This window comes from Gymnoscopelus braueri (genome assembly GCF_963280865.1).
Source record: "Gymnoscopelus braueri genome assembly, chromosome: 19".
Classification (NCBI taxonomy): Eukaryota; Metazoa; Chordata; class Actinopteri; order Myctophiformes; family Myctophidae; genus Gymnoscopelus; species Gymnoscopelus braueri.
In genome coordinates this window covers 14,989,673-15,006,707 of record NC_137621.1, presented here as the reverse complement: position 1 = coordinate 15,006,707, position 17,035 = coordinate 14,989,673, and positions in this window count along the sequence as shown.

Here is a 17,035-nt window from a genome sequence, read left to right as displayed (position 1 = left end):
GTGTCTCTTTCTTTGAGCGGACGGGGGGGAGGGTTATCAAGGCAGGCTATTTGTTCAGATGTAATTTCAGCGCGGCTATTAAATAGGCAAAAAAAAACGATCTACAAGCTCACAACGAGTCGCAATGCAGCGCTATTTTCCCAACATTTTAGTCTATTAGAGAGAGAGAGAGAGAGAGAGAGAGAGAGAGAGAGAGAGAGAGAGAGAGAGATGCATCAAAGTAGGGGTTCTCAATCTTCTTCAGGCCATGACCCCCCAAAATAACCATATTGGGGACCCCCATTTTGCGTGTGCGGCTTTCATCATAAATTTAAAAATAAAGATGATCGGATCATCTGTGACAGCACGTTCATGTTTACTGCATTAAATTTGTAACAACAGCATAATATTGGGTTGTGCAGGTGAGATTTAGAAAACCCTTAGAAAAATCTTCAGTGAATGCTTTTAGGGACTATAGGCCTACATAGAATGTGGAGGGAGAAAGGTACCAGCTGCACTTGTACTCCTTATTAACTGTAATATGCTCATTCCATGCAGCTCGGCAGAATGCGAGTGCGGCTTTAGTTTGATGAACATTGAACCTCATAACATCACTCCGTTCGCGACTGCATACAGAACGTGTGTCGGCTCTGATGTTTATTAGACAGTATGGACCTCCGCTCAGGTCCTGGAATCCAGAGCCTTATGTCAAGACTTGGCTGCGAGCACATCGCGCGGCAGAAAGCACAAAAACCAGAGTGGCACAGCCTGTCATGTCAGATAACCCAGACCCACTTTGGCAATTTTTTTAAGACAGGGGTTATTGGCGTCTTTTTGGTTTGTTTTATTTTATTTCTATTCTTATTTCTTCCTCAATATTGTTTAAGAATTAATGTGCTATCCATGACATGCTGCCTGTCACCAGTTTACCAGTTCACTGTCTGTTATTTAATGATGATCGAATATTGGCTAAATGTTTATAATGTCTTCTGTTCTGTCCAAACAATGAAAAGCACTAAGAAAAGGCAAGTGAGTCTCTCTTTAATTAAGCATGATGAGCCATGCGTTTTCCACAAAACAATTAAATATCATTGAATATAATTGCACCCTTGTCATTACTACTATGTTATTATAGCTTTCAGTAGGCCACCACAGGCACAGACAGTGCGTTTTAGCGCAGCGCAGCCTGGCTCAAGAACCGTGCTCCCCCACTTCCAAAATTAGCACTAGCCTACAACACTGGCCCAGTCTCTTGTCAAACCGGTTATGTTAATGATATGCAGCCTATTCCAAATAAGCCAAGTGAGGAACTCTGCTATCAGGTTCCCCCTCCCCCCTACAGTACCTCTGTATCTCTTCTATCAAAGTATTTGTTCAGATACAAATTCAGAGCGGCCAATTTTGATATTTTTAATGCACCAATTGGCCTACATGAAGTTAGAGGGATGGGCAGAAATGGTGTAGGCTATTTTCAACTGTTAATGGGATTTTCTTTCTTCACAAATGAATTCTACTTTGTTGTACAACAGTGTCCCATAAAAGTAGTGAAAATAGCCGATCTACAAGCTCACAAAGTGTTGTATCATGATTTTGTGATCGCATCGCACAGAGGCTGCTCCAGCTTTTACAGCTTTGCTCCTACCTACCACCGTCAGCAACAAGTGGACATGGAGTAAATGTACTTAGTTACTTTCCGCTTAGTTACTTTCACGTGCATATAAATGAGCCATGCGGTCTTATAAGAATGAAAACAAACGCCTCGCTGTTGGCCATGGGTCACATGACGGTCGTCTGTTACGACGGTGATGGATGAACTTCACCCTGGTGTACATCTACATAAACGTTCCTATTTCTAATATAAAGTGCTGACCCCATGGGCACGGATGTTACAATTCTATTCGGGTAACCCATAAGTACCCATATTTTCCGTATTGTCCAATAAAAAACATTTTAATCCGATCGGTGGCCATTTTCTCCGTATTTTCTCCATGCTTTCAACTACGCGACCCTATCGGTTGGGAGGAGTATTGCACTCTGATACATTATAACTCTATGAGAAAATGGCCGCCGATCGGATTAAAATGCTTTTTATTGAACAATACGGAAGATACAGGTACTTATACCCACTCGAAGTGAATTGTAACATCCATGGCCATGAGTTAAGCACTTTATATTTGAAATCTGAACGTTTATGTAGATGTACGGGTTGTAAATAGGCACCGACTTTAATATTTAATTTCGATTTAGCGTAGCCTAGGCCAAAGTAGTGAAAATAGCCTTTCTTTGAGCGCACTGCTTTTGTGATCGCATCGCACAGAGGCTGCTCTACACACTCTACAGACACAGGCACGCAGAGATTTAGCTATTTTATGGATAGATATATTAGATGTCATTAAATTATTTACTGCAATATTTCACCCGCGGTTTATCCGATATTAATTAATAATTATATTTAATTGACCCAAATCCAACCTAAACTGTGGTTAACACTGCGGTTAACACACACACACACAGAGTATTTGATTGCATACTTTATTAACGAGAGAGAGAGAGAGAGAGAGAGAGAGAGAGAGAGAGAGAGAGAGAGAGAGAGAGAGAGAGAGAGAGAGAGAGAGAGAGAGAGAGAGAGAGAGAGAGAGAGAGAGAGAGCGCATTGGTTCTCAAAGTGGGGTGTAACTCTGAGAGTGTACAACATTTGTACACTCTCAGAGTTACATTAACATTGATTTAACGATATAAATTCAAAAATAGCAATTACACTTCTTCACAGCGTGGGATTCGAACGCGGGCCCTAAAATCAGTAATCGTCAGCTTCCACCACTACACTGACTCCGCACTTTCAAAATAGTAGAAACAAGTAAGATAAATACTACACAGCAAATGATGCAAGAAAAAAAAAAAAAGCCAATCTACAAGTAGGTCTACACGACGTGTATAGTAGTATATAATAGTATATTATATTAATTATAATTATAATTATAATCACACACACACGCCAGGCATTGTGAGCTTGTAGATCTGCTATTTTTTTAATGACTCCCAGGTCAGGACTCCTGTCTGTCTGTCTGTCTGTCTGTCTGTCTGTCTGTCTGTCTGTCTGTCTGTCTGAAACAAAAAAAAAGTGACTCCAAAGCGCCACCTCGTGGTAGTATTTGGAACTAGATTTACTGCACGAGTGAGTGAGGCAAATGAGGAGTGTGATGTCAACATGAGAAACGACAAAGTCAATAGGCACCGACTGTATACTAACATTCTGTTGTTGGGTATTGTGACCAAAGCCCACTTTCTGCTTAACATTATAATGTTAACGTCCCCACAACGTTCAATTCTAACATCATTAGACGTTAAAATATGGTTGGTTTTAAGCTGTGTTGTTGAGCAACTAAAATACAACGTCTCTTCAACGTATCATGCTGATGTCATATTGACGTAGAATAATGACATTCTGTTATCAGGTATTGTGACCAAGTCATAATGTAAACATCCACACAACGTTAGATCTTAGCGCCATTAGATGTAGATTTGTTGTTGGTCTAAGTTGTGTTGGTGAATAACCAACATTTAACGTCTGTTCAACGTCCCATGCTAACGTAATATTAACGTAGAATACTGACATTCTGTTGTCGGGTATTATGACGAAAATCCAACGTCTGCTTAACTCCATTATGCTAACACAATGTTAAATAATAACATCATTAAACGTTGTTTTCTTGTTGGTTTTAAGTTGTGTTGGTAAGTAACCAATACACAACGTCTGCTCAATGTATCATGCTAACATCATATATTGATGGAGAATACTGACATGCTGTGTAGGGTATTGTAACCAAAAGAGTTATGCATATAACTAAGGTTCTACGAATTCCGGATGACCGCCAGAGGCAGTGTTTTCAACACCTGGATATCCATCGCTCGCTCGCGCATTGGTCGAATATTAATACCAACAAAGTCACTCGTGACCTGTGTGCACGCACGCCACCTATATAGGTGCGGGGCACACAGCGTTCATCCTCATGAAATCTTTTCGTCGAGAACGAGATTCCGAGTGACAGTCAACTCTGGCGGTCATCCGGAATTCGTAGAACCTTAGTTATATGCATAACTCTCGTTCTACTTCATTCCTACTGACCGCCAGAGGCAGTGTTTTCAACACCTGGATGACTAATACCAACATAGTCACGAGGAATCTGCGCTTACCGAAGTCGGTTTGCAGATAGAATAAACAGACAACACCACAGCCGTCGCCACAGGATGCGAGACGGCCAGGTTGACTATATATAGGAGCGGGCAAAAGCCCATGAAAGATGAAGCCCATTCGGCTGCATCTCCTGGCCTGCTCCAAGCCTGTATCACTGGTCAAGAAAGGCCTTGGGGGAACCTAGAGGCCCCCTGAAGACGTACATTTGCCTGAACACAGCAATGAAAGTCTCCATTAAGCCAAGGCACAGCTGTGCCCTTCCTCACAGACAAATACAACCAAACTCCAGCCATCACAGCTATGTCCTGCCACAGAGCCCGGACGGGACACAATAGGCAGGTACTAGAATGCAGTTGCTCCACCTCTGGTTGAGGAGCAAACTAACAAATCAACAGGCTAGCTGACGTGAAATGCAGAAAGCCTCTGAGGACGTAAGGAGGGGTCGGCCATATGGTAAACCCAGACCCATCGGAATCCCACTTTAACAGTCTCTGGCAATGGCCAGGGCATGAAGCCCATCTGCTCATTTTTGCAGATGAAGCAGTGAGGACAAAGAGTACTAGCAGATAGTCATCTGAGAGCAGCCCGATGTACCGGCTGGGGACAAAGCTTCCAATACCACAGGCAAGCATCATGAAGGCACCCATGCAACCTGTGGGGGCCACACGCGGAGAGCATCTCAATGGTAGAGAGGCTGAACCCTCTATCTAACATCATCCGCAGATATCTAGGGCAGCATAAGCACAGAGCAACGCTCCAACCTATGCAGTGGCCCTTGTCCCGACTAGAGCACAGTCTACACTCGCTGGCGTGCAACGCCCTGGTGTACGATGCACAAAAATCCAGTAATTTTCGGACAATAGTTTTGAATTTCAGTGGCCAATGACGCAGCTGAAGGTTAGGAGTGAGGATGCCACATGCACCTCCCCCCCTAACTGTGACAGGAGATCTTGTCTCTGTGGAGAGGCCAAGGCACTTCATTGAGAAGCTGCAGTAGGCCAGAGCATCTTGCCCTAACGGACTGGTCTGTCCCGGAAGGGAGACCTACAGTCAACAACGCGTTATGCCCTCAAGGCTAAGGGTACCACCGCTAGCCATACCTATGCACGTGATCCGAACTGCTATCGGATCCAAGGGGCTTCCAGTGGGAAACAAGTCCGCAGCCTGGACTGTACACCCATTGCTATGAAATTTGCAAGATGAGGCAAGGCCCACGGAAGGAGCTTCCAAGCCTCCTGCAGAGACTGACTGGGACAGACTGTTGATATATTGTGTTATTGAACAAGGCATAAACATCCTGAGGGCCAGGTGCCCTGCATGCAGGTCCAGTGCATTAACGACACTGGCTGGAGACCCTCACCATTCCGTTGCAGTCTTGGGGTTCGAGGCCCAAGCCACAGACACAAATATATATATATATGAGTAAATCAAGCAGATCAAGTAGAAACCTTCCAATTGAACTGAATTGCCTGTTCACAGTGCACTATGCTGCAAGGCCTGTTGGGTAGCAGGCCCAAACCTCTGGCCTGGAATGACAGGCAGAGTGTGAAGTGTCTCACTGCCCCTCCATGAGAGTGGGGCCTGTTGGAATGGTCCACACTCTTTTTTTTCCTTGCACATTTTTACATACGTGAAATTCATCCGCTGTATTTATTTACCCCTCCTAGAACTACTAGGAGCAGTGAGCAGCCATTCTACGGCGCTCAGGGGGCAACTAGGGGCTCAGATAGGGACACACATCGACCCATTGCTGGCCTGGCATCGAACCCGGGACATCCAGAGGCTCTGGCTCCCCATGCGGGCCACTAACCACTCAGTTATGGCCGCCTCTTAGAAAAGCCACACTGGCACTGACATTATGAAAGTAGACAGTCCGCCAATTCTCTAATCATGTAAGAAAACGCCTAGAGTGATAGGTGCTGGATAGGCGCTGGATAGGCGCTGGATAGGCGCTGGATAGGCGCTGGCGCTGGATAGGCGCTGGATAGGCGCTGGATAGGCGCTGGATAGGCGCTGGATAGGCGCTGTGTAGGCGCTGGATAGGCGCTGGATAGGCGCTGGATAGGCGCTGGATAGGCGCTGGATAGGCGCTGGCGCTGGATAGGCGCTGGATAGGCGCTGTGTAGGCGCTGGATAGGCGCTGTGTCTGCGCATCAACACTCGCATGCCGGAGGGCCAGGGCGAGGTAGTCAAGGGAATGTCCAATACGTCACATTCCAGCCGCTGTGGCATGGCTCTAGTTAGCAGACCAGAGACTAACACTGTGGCCATAAGCAACGGTCATCCAGCTCAACAGCTTCATCTAGTGACACCACCAGAGAAGCAATGTTCACAGTCTACAGTTTAGGCGTTTTGCAGGCGCTCTTAATCCGGATCGACTTACAGTAAGGTAATGTAAGTAAAGTAAGCAATGTTGGCATCAACCACTAGCCTTAGGTCTAGGCCATATTGGGCTGTACTCCCCATGGCTGACAAGTCCTTGGTAAGAGGTTCTGGAACTGGCCCACATGCCAAATCTCATGATGTACGGCACCGAGGGTGTACAACGACGATAGTTGTTGGACGCATCCATCTAGGCCAAGCCGTTATATGGCCAGCTGGGCTATGTACTCTCAACGCTTTCGTCCAGCGACAAGCAGTAGCGGAGTGGGACACACTTACTATGCTGAAGCTACGTTCATTTAGACACTTCAGCTCAGAAATAACCAGACAGTTAATGAACCATTTACCATTTATTAACCATTACCATATTAACCATAACCCATATATGCAATGATATTGCATTCAAGTTTGGCGGTGTGACTCTGCTCATGTGATATTACAGATTCCTGTGCAAACATGACACAGATCTTCAATCACAAACCCCCTGAGCAGAGCGTAATACAATTATAACATCACACAACAGTTATAACACAACAGTTATAACACAACAGTTATAACGCAACAGTTATTACACAACAGTTATAACATGACACAACATAAAACCCTTAATGTACAACCATCACCATAATACAACGCCATCTACAAAACTATCCTGCCAACATCAGATGCCAGGGAGGAGGCCGGGGAGGTGGAGGAGTTTTGACACTGACAGCTGAACAACCGGCACTGACAGCTAAGCACGTAGAATGAACAGAGAACTGGGGCTGCTTAAATGGACCGCCAGAGTTGCACTGTGGGTATAAGAGGGCGTGAGTGAGTTAGCTTATAGCGAATGAGAATGACAAGAGTTTTGAGACGTATGACTTAAAGGAGTACAACTGAATAAGCTTGTTAGCGAATGGGGGGGTCCGGGGAGTATGAATGAAGTATATAAACATTCTGCCTTCCGTGTCTACATGAACTATCGTTGCACTGGATTTCATTTAGACACTTCAGCTCAGAAATAACCAGACAGTTAATGAACCATTTACCATTTATTAACCATTACCATATTAACCATAACCCATATATGCAATGATATTGCATTCAAGTTTGGCGGTGTGACTCTGCTCATGTGATATTACAGATTCCTGTGCAAACATGACACAGATCTTCAATCACAAACCCCCAACACGCGCTCACTTGCAGTGAGCAAATACAGAGCCACACCTTAACCTATATGAGAATGTTTATCAGTTAAAGCATCAAAGTGACGCAATTTCATTTAAATCCATTTGATCTAAATGAAATATGCTACATGAATTAACTGTGTGAGTGTCAGCGATGACACATTTCCTTTAAATGCATACCGAAGATGCCCTTCACATCTAAAAGCCGACATTCTGCGCCAGCAGCAACTATTAGATGCACATTTGGCAAAACACTACTGTGTTCTGATGTTAAAGGAAATAAACTATGAAATTATGAATAACTATGTGTATAGACAGCAATGTCTAATTCCTTCTATATGATGGCAGCAATGCGAACCCTTTAGGCAAGTCCCGCTCGCCCGAACGGTGACCTGATATAGAAGGAATACACTATATAGTGAATTACCCATCTAAACCTACCATCTAAACCACCATTAAGCATACGTGAGACCCAACACGACCAATGCTTATAAATTTACCTATCTAAGCCTACCACATTAAGGTATACGTGAGACCAAACACGACCAATACCTTAGGTTAACCGTGCCTACCAACCTAAACCACTGAAGCATATGAAGACCAAGCTATACTATAAAGTTACCATAACATCATACTATAGCCTACGTGAGACCATAACACGACCGATGCTATAGTGTTTTACCTGGCCCCCAACCTGCGCTCTGGCAGGAGCAATTACTTAACCATACGACATCAATTATGCAACTCCTGACTTAATTCCATAATTGATTACACATTTACACTCATGCTTTTGAGCTGAAAGAATTTCATCCGTATTTAACGGATATAACGTTCATAAGCAGCAGATGACCAACGACCCATGGCTTTCAGTGTGAATGATGGAACCAAAGATGCTGCTGAGTTGCAGCACCAAACCGAAAGGAGTGAACAACTTGGGGCAAGTCCACATCTGAAGGCATCCTGCTTCCTGGCAGCGAACCAAGCCTTGACATGGCCCTCCCAACATCCGAACAAGGTTCATCTCCCCCAGAATTTAACCGCCGTTGAAGTAGCGAGACATAGAAGAGAACGGACAAAAGCGGTATCAGTTCTTACAATAATTGATATTCCATTAGAATAAAGCGGTATCAGTTCTTACAATAATTGATATTCCATAAGAATAATTAACTGATTTAGAGTGCTTAAGAGGAATTGAAACATGTGACTGAAAGACAGGAATGGAAATGTCATGCAAGGGATTAAAGCTTTCAGTGCAAGAAATGTATTCCCCACATCTAAGAAACCCATAAGATACTGATAGAAACTGCTTCCAAATAATATCTACATTAGTTAAGATTCTTTCCTCCGCTTAGTAATTACATAACTTCTCGCAGCTAGCTGCGTTCATCAACACATGAGCCGAGTGATCCAAAGCTACTTTTGAGTCAAATCCAACATGGTTCCAGAGCCTGGGAGCAGCAGCAGCAAAGGCGCGGTCACCCCTACTCCTCAGCCCGGTTATGGGAACCTCTAAGAGCAACTGGTTTGCTGACCTCAGCGCTCTCTCTGGAATATAGGGCTCCAAAAGTTCAGACAGGTATAGAGGGGCCAGGCCGTGCAGAGATTTGTAGGTGAATAAAATAATCGGTCGCAGCACAATTTACGGTACACTAATTTGACATAATAAGCCGTTATTACAAATAATGTGTTTCTTATTAGCAATAATGTTTTTTTATTAGGAAGAAACAAACGTTGTTATACCCTTATTTTCCACTATTATCCCTTAATTATGTTCTAATTAGAAATTGAATGAAACGTAACAAAAGGCGTTATTAGAAATGGTGTTCTCTGCTATTAGACAGAAACAAACAAACACAGTTATAGGCTAATTATGGAACATAATTCCTAGAGGCTAACAAAGCCTAATAAGACCTAACAAAGCCTAATAAGATGTTATTTCCACTTACTTGACCGTCACATTACAACCCCGCAACTACTAACTACACGATGTGATGTTAGGCTACTATTAGTCTACTGTAAGGGTTTCGTTAGAACAAATGTGTTCTTTATTAGGAGTTTATTTAATGTTATTTCAACTTACTTCAAGTTACTTTACATCTAATTACAACAGAACTGTACCGTAAATTGTACATCAGCCATTCTGGGCTAACTTCATGACCCATTATACTTCTGCCTACCTTTTTGCTTAATAAAAATTATTATGTTGTTATTAGGAACACATTACCTCTCATTACTACAGAACTGTACCGTAAATTGTACACCAGCTATTCCGGGCTAACGTCATGACACATTATACTTCTGTCTACCTTTTTGCTTAATAAAAATTAATATGTTGTTATTAGGAACACATTACCTCTCATTACTACAGAACTGTACCGTAAATTGTACACCAGCCAGTCCATGCTAACGTCATGAAAGGAGAATGCATGCTCGTTATATATCAGGTGAAGACAAAATAGCCTAAACACATCCTAGTGGCTGGTTGCTGTATAGATCATAACATCAACTCGGAAAGCTTAATAAATTGAAACAATTGCTGCAGCTTATTATTTTATTTTCACTCACTGCAAAATAAGCCATTTTGACAATGAAATCCAGTATTATGGACATATTTCTTTTAAGCTTTGCCACTCCAAGCACTTTAGGAAAAAAAATAATTAAGGACACTAAAACAAACCTTGACAATTAACAATAAAACATTTCTCTGACAAACGTTGAATAAAATATATTAAACAAGTGTCCGAAAGTCTTTATATTCCAAAACGATCCCGGTGTTGCTTCTCACACTGGACATTAGCTCAGCTAGCATGAGGCTAACACCAGTGTAACTCGAGACGCGTGCTTACTACAGTAACGTTAAAACCAGGACTCGTCTTGACTCCAAACAGGATAAATATTAAACACTATCAATACAGATGAGTAAACTCATTCATCACTTATGCACTAAGTGGTACGATTGTCACGTAATGCTCCCGTTTACATACACATAATGAGTCCTTCAGACACATCAAAACCACTTCCTCTAAAATTGGCTAAGCGCACACACACATCCCAGCTCGTCCCGCCCCCCAACCAATCATATGCTTGGAAAAGTGATGGACCGTCATAAAGACCAATCAGTCAACAAGTTAGATAGCCCCTACGGAACCTCTCCCTCCGCTTCTCTTTGCCGTTTTAGCAGGACATTGTCGCACATTTTCCACTTTACATGTTTCTTACCCCTTTCTGCACATCGTATCCAAAAAGTAAAGGTTTTCTACCATACTCTCAGATGTTTTAAGTTCTAGCGCACACTAAAAGCTATCCCAAAAAATAAGTATTTAATTCGCCTCTGTCCTCATCCGGTTACATGTTTTTAAGACATTGCGCAAGAGTTGCGCCCGTAGACATAACATTGCTGATCCCCCTACAGGTCAAATGTTGAATTGCATCTTCTAATGCAAAATATTATGGAACCGGCTGAGGACAGAGGCGAATTAAATACTTTTTTCAACTCGTTGGATAGCTTTTATTGTGCGCTTTTAAGTGCTTGGAGTGGCAAAGCTTAAAAGAAATATGTCCATAATACTGGATTTCATTGTCAAAATGGCTTATTTTGCAGTGAGTGAAAATAAAATAATAAGCTGCAGCAATTGTTTCAATTTATTAAGCTTTCCGAGTTGATGTTATGATCTATACAGCAACCAGCCACTAGGATGTGTTAGGCTATTTTGTCTTCACCTGATATATAACGAGCATGCATTCTCCTTTCATGACGTTAGCACGGAATTGCTGGTGTACAATTTACGGTACAGTTCTGTAGTAATGAGAGGTAATGTGTTCCAACAACATAATAATTTTTATTAAGCAAAAAGGTAGGCAGAAGTATAATGGGTCATGAAGTTAGCCCAGAATGGCTAATGTACAATTTACGGTACAGTTCTGTTGTAATTAGATGTAAAGTAACTTGAAGTAAGTGGAAATAACATTAAATAAAGGCCTAATAAAGAACACATTTGTTCTAACGAAACCCTTACAGTAGACTAATAGTAGCCTAACATCACATTGTGTAGTTAGTAGTTGCGGGTTGTAATGTGACGGTCAAGTAAGTGGAAATAACATCTTATTAGGCTTTGTTAGGTCTTATTAGGCTTTGTTAGCCTCTAGGAATTATGTTCCATAATTAGCCTATAACTGTGTTTGTTTGTTTCTGTCTAATAGCAGAGAACACCATTTCTAATAACGCCTTTTGTTACGTTTCATTCAATTTCTAATTAGAACATAATTAAGGGATAATAGTGGAAAATAAGGGTATAACAACGTTTGTTTCTTCCTAATAAAAAAACATTATTGCTAATAAGAAACACATTATTTGTAATAACGGCTTATTATGTCAAATTAGTGTACCGTAAATTGTGCTGCGACCAAATAATCTATTCTAAAATTAGATATAAAAGCATGGATTGCCATCTCCAGCTGTTTAGGTGGAAGATAGGGTTTAACTCTCGCTAACAGGCGTAATTGGAAAAAACTGCTTTTAACAACGGAGCTAATATGTTTATTAAAGGTGAAGGTACTGTCAAAGGTGACACAGAGGAACGGATGTTTGTGCTGAGGGAACCCAGGGTGTTGTTGGTGGATGGAGCAGTGTTATGGCCAAAGAATATAACTTCTGTTTTATTTTCATTGAGGTTTAAAAAATTAGTGTCCATCCATATTTTAACATCGTCCATGCAGTCCTGTAAGCGTTTAAGTGAGTTTTGGGCATTGGTAGTGAGGGGTAGGTATATTTGGACATCGTCAGTGTAACAATGGAAAGGAATGTTGTGTTTGGTGAAAATTGACCCTAATGGCAGCATGTATTAAAGAAACAGAATGGGGCCAAGGATAGAGCCTTGGGGGACTCCAGACGTGAGGGGGGCCGCAGGAGATGAAAAGTCACCTAGTTGGACAGAGAAACTTCTGTCCGCAAGGTAAGACTTAAACCAGGCCAGGGCAGTGCCAGATATACCTACGTGATGATAAAATGGCATAATCTACAGTGTCAAAAGCAGATGAAAGGTCCAGGAGGACCAGGACTGAGGAGCTACCAGAATCAGCAGTTAAAAACAAATCGTTAAAAACTCTCAGGAGAGCAGATTCAGTACTGTGGTCAGGTTTAAAGCCAGACTGAAACTTTTCATGTAGGCCGTTTGTGATTAGGAATGACTGTAGCTGGGTGTAAATAACTTTCTCCAAAACTTTGGAGAGAAATGGAAGGTTAGAGATTGGCCTGCAATTAGAGAAGGTAGAAGTATCAAGGTTTTTCTTTTTTAGGATTGGGTGAACAACAGCATGTTTCAGGGCAGCAGGGATGCAACCAGTGAGGAGGGAGGAATTTATTATCAGTGGCACACTTGGGCCAACAGTGTCAAAGACTTCCTTAAAAAGCCGAGATGGAATGCAGTCAGTCAAGCAATTTGTGGGCCTCAGGTGCATGACCATCAGTGAGTGTGGATAGAGACACTGGCTCAAAATGTGTGAGGGTGGCAGTGACAGGGCATGGGGGAATGGGAGGGTCTAGGGCAGTGGGAGAATGCACTGAGCGAAGGTCAGCGATACGATCAGTAAAAAATCTTTGAAATATTTAAACAAAGCAACAATGATGGGACAACAGAGGAGGCGGCACGGGGGTTTGTGAGGGAGTTAAACATATTAAAAAGGACCTGGGGTTTATTGTTGTTCATAGTGACTAAATTGGAAATTTAAGGTCTTGGCAGCTTTCACTGCCCTCTGGTAATCAGAGAGGCACGTACGTAAGATGTCTAGGGAGACGTGGAGTTTGCCTACATGTGCATCGGAGGGCGCGGGTCGAGTCATTAAGCCATGGCTCATTTTGTGTCTTGGTACGTTTGAGCCTGAGAGGAGCGACGGAATTCAGGATGTTAGTGCATGTTGTGTTAAACATGGTCAGAATCACACATGTTGTGCTCAGCGCTGGCTCATTGGCCAGAGAGTCACTGAACACCAGGGAAAACTGTGATGCAGTTGATGGGTTTATGGCTCGGGTGTGACGTGTGGGGGGGGCAGGGTTTACTACTAAGCAGGGTGTTGAGATAGAGAAAACAATGGTAGAGTGATCGGATATACAGGGCACATGAAACACATAAAGGACAGAAATAGTTAGGCAAGATGTTAACAGAAGGTCCAATGTGTGTCCCTTTTCATGGGTTGGGCCAGTTACGGACAGAGTGAGATTAAAAGAATCCAGGAGATTTAAGAAGTCCTTGACGAGGGGGCGAGACTCGCAACAGACATGTACATTCAGATCGCCACAGATCAGGATGTGATCATATTTGATCATGATGGTAGATAGGAGGTCACCAAATTCATTAATAAAATCCTTATGATACTTTGGGGGGCGATATATCAAAGCACAGAGTACGGGGGTGATAGGTACTCTGTGCTTTGATCACAAAGATCACAAAGATCAATACTGAATACGAATAAAATGCACATATCATATCACAAATAGATATTATATCACAAAACTCTCAAAATACAAGTGGACATTAAGTCCTTGAACATCCTGATAGTAGAATCTGCCCCGCCTTTCTTTGTAAATATACCATATGATTCTACTGAGCTTTATTTGTAATGTATTTGTATTTGTATTGTATTGTATGTATTATGATTTTTGTATTACTGATTAATTGAGTACAAGGGACCACAATGGAAACAAGCCCCTATAGGGCTTTGTGTGTTTTAGCATAACCTTTGACTGTACTCCCTGTACTGTTAATAATCTTGTTAATAAAGTATTCAACAAATCAATCAAGCAAACTGATATTTTGTTTATTTTCCATTCATCTTTTATTAAAGTTCATGACAGGGAAATATATTTTCACTCTTCATTAGAATCCAAAACCTCTGTTTGTGTTTTGGACTCTAATGGCCGTAGGCGCATAGAAACGTTAGTCATGTTTGCTGTCTTGTTTACTCAGTGAATAATTAAGTGACTCCGAGTTCGAGTCTGAAGAACTAATTACTTGCCTTACCTGTTTGACTCAGTACATGTTCCTTGTTTTCCAATCATACTGTGACATATACGCTACTTTGTTGGTAGCTACTGCACTGAGAGCTACTGCAGATCTTATTTTGTACATTTTTAATCAGACAGTGCTGTAAAATTCTGAAGCCCATTCAAAGGCAGTTTTGCACAACTTGTAGGCCTAGTTACTGTAAGATGCCAATATTGTAGGCTATTTGTTAGTTCTGTTCATCTCTGCCAGGAGATTCATTCAATGACAAATAAAATATGTAATTTTTGTGAATTAATAATCACAGTGCAATTGTTCCTCCAAGGCATAGATTCAACTCTCAAGGCTCATCCAGAGGCACGTATCCTCATACACACACACACGCACGCACGCACGCGCGTGCTAGTAGTGCGGAACACTGCTGTGGCATGTTGACTCTGTTCTACTTCTTAGGGGTCTGGAGGATGTGAAAACAGAACTGTAATGTTCTGTAGAAAAAACATCTGGAGGAGGGAAACAATATGAAACAATATGTGTAAACAATATTGTATCCAGTGGAAACATGTGGTTAGGAGGCTCAGTGGCAACATTCTCACAACTCATGATTCATTTACTGGTTTCAGAGATGGTAATAATATTATCTTATTGAATTAATTGAGATCATTGTTACTTTAATTTGTTAATTTAATTTGTGTAAACTATTGTAGAGTAATAATAAAACAAATACTACACAAATAATTATTCAGCAACAGCAAATTGTTGCGAACTCAGGCTATTTTTCAACAGCACAGACTGGCATGTTTTCTGAGAAGCAGATCTTGATATGCTGACTACATGACATAGGTCACTGTAGGTCACTGCATATGTCAGTAAGTTCATCAATGATTACAGTCATTTTCAAATCAGAAACTGTGGATTAACAGGAAAGTGTAAGTTTAAGCAACATTGTGGCCTCTACTTTTAAACAATCAAACAATTGTGTAGTTAGTGTATGAAAATATACTCTTAAAATATCTATTTTAAGAGCTTTTTGAAAAGGTGAAATTGCTTTTGGCTCTGTGTTTGTATAGAGAGGCCCTTTAATATGTGATTCAAATTTGATCAGATGATGTGTTCATGATTTTTGGTATTTTTTGTCAAATAGGCCTCATCCAGCAAACTTTGCAGGCCACCTGTAGCCAATTGGCATCGAATATCAAACCAAATCACGCAAACCAGCAGTTTGCAAGATTAGCCCTCGATTGACCCACAGAGACACACACACACGCACGCACACACAAGGACACAAAGACAGAGCCAGACATAACGTTTAATCAGAGCACCACATACCCTGTATTTGTTACTCTGTCTGTGGCCTGTGTGTCACTCTGGAGCGAAAAAACATGCAGGTTGTTTTCTTGTCTTTTCCACTATAGTTGAAGAGTCACAAGTGAACACGTGGCTGGTATCGATAGTGTGGCAAATGCACATTGAAACAGTTTCAAATATATTCCAAAAATGTACAAACATTTTTAAATTTCTGATAAGACTAAAACTGATTGCTGCACACACTAGAAGAAAGTTTACCCACTAAAAAGCAGTCTGTATATGGCATATACACTCCACTATACACCATTGTCCAGGGCACTGGACAATGGTCAGCACCAGCAAATTGTTGCAAACTCAGGCTATTTTTCAACAGCATAGACTGGCATGTTTTCTGAGAAGCAGATCTTGACTTGTTGATATGCTGACTACATGACATAGGTCACTGCAGGTCATGTATCATGTCAGTAAGTTCATCAATGATTACAGTCATTTCCAAATCAGAAACTGTGGATTAACAGGAAAGTGTAAGTTTAAAGGGTAAGACCACTTTGTTAGAGGTTTGGGTTGTGTAGTTACCTTGCCATGATGTAACTCCAAAGGTGGGCAAGAAATCAAAAATAATTGCTCCATTGATTAAAAATTGATAATTCAAAATGTGCTCCTCATTGACTTACATTGTACGGTAAAACAGCTCTCAGAGTCACTCTTTTAGCACATAAATGAACCCAAACATAGCTGATTCAGACAATATAGAGCATCACCAAACCCAGTACTGTTTGTTTTTTTAATAAAAATGTCAACTTCCTGTTGATTTTACTATTTGAAGATCTGGATCCGGATCCGCGGATCCAGTCCAGGTTTTCTACTTATTAAAAATGGCAAAATCAACAGGAAGTTGACATTTTTATTTAAAAAAAAAACTACTGGGTTCAATGATCAGCTGCCACGCACTTTCATTTTGATGGACAGGATGTCGACCTTGATATACTGCAAGTTCATCAGAA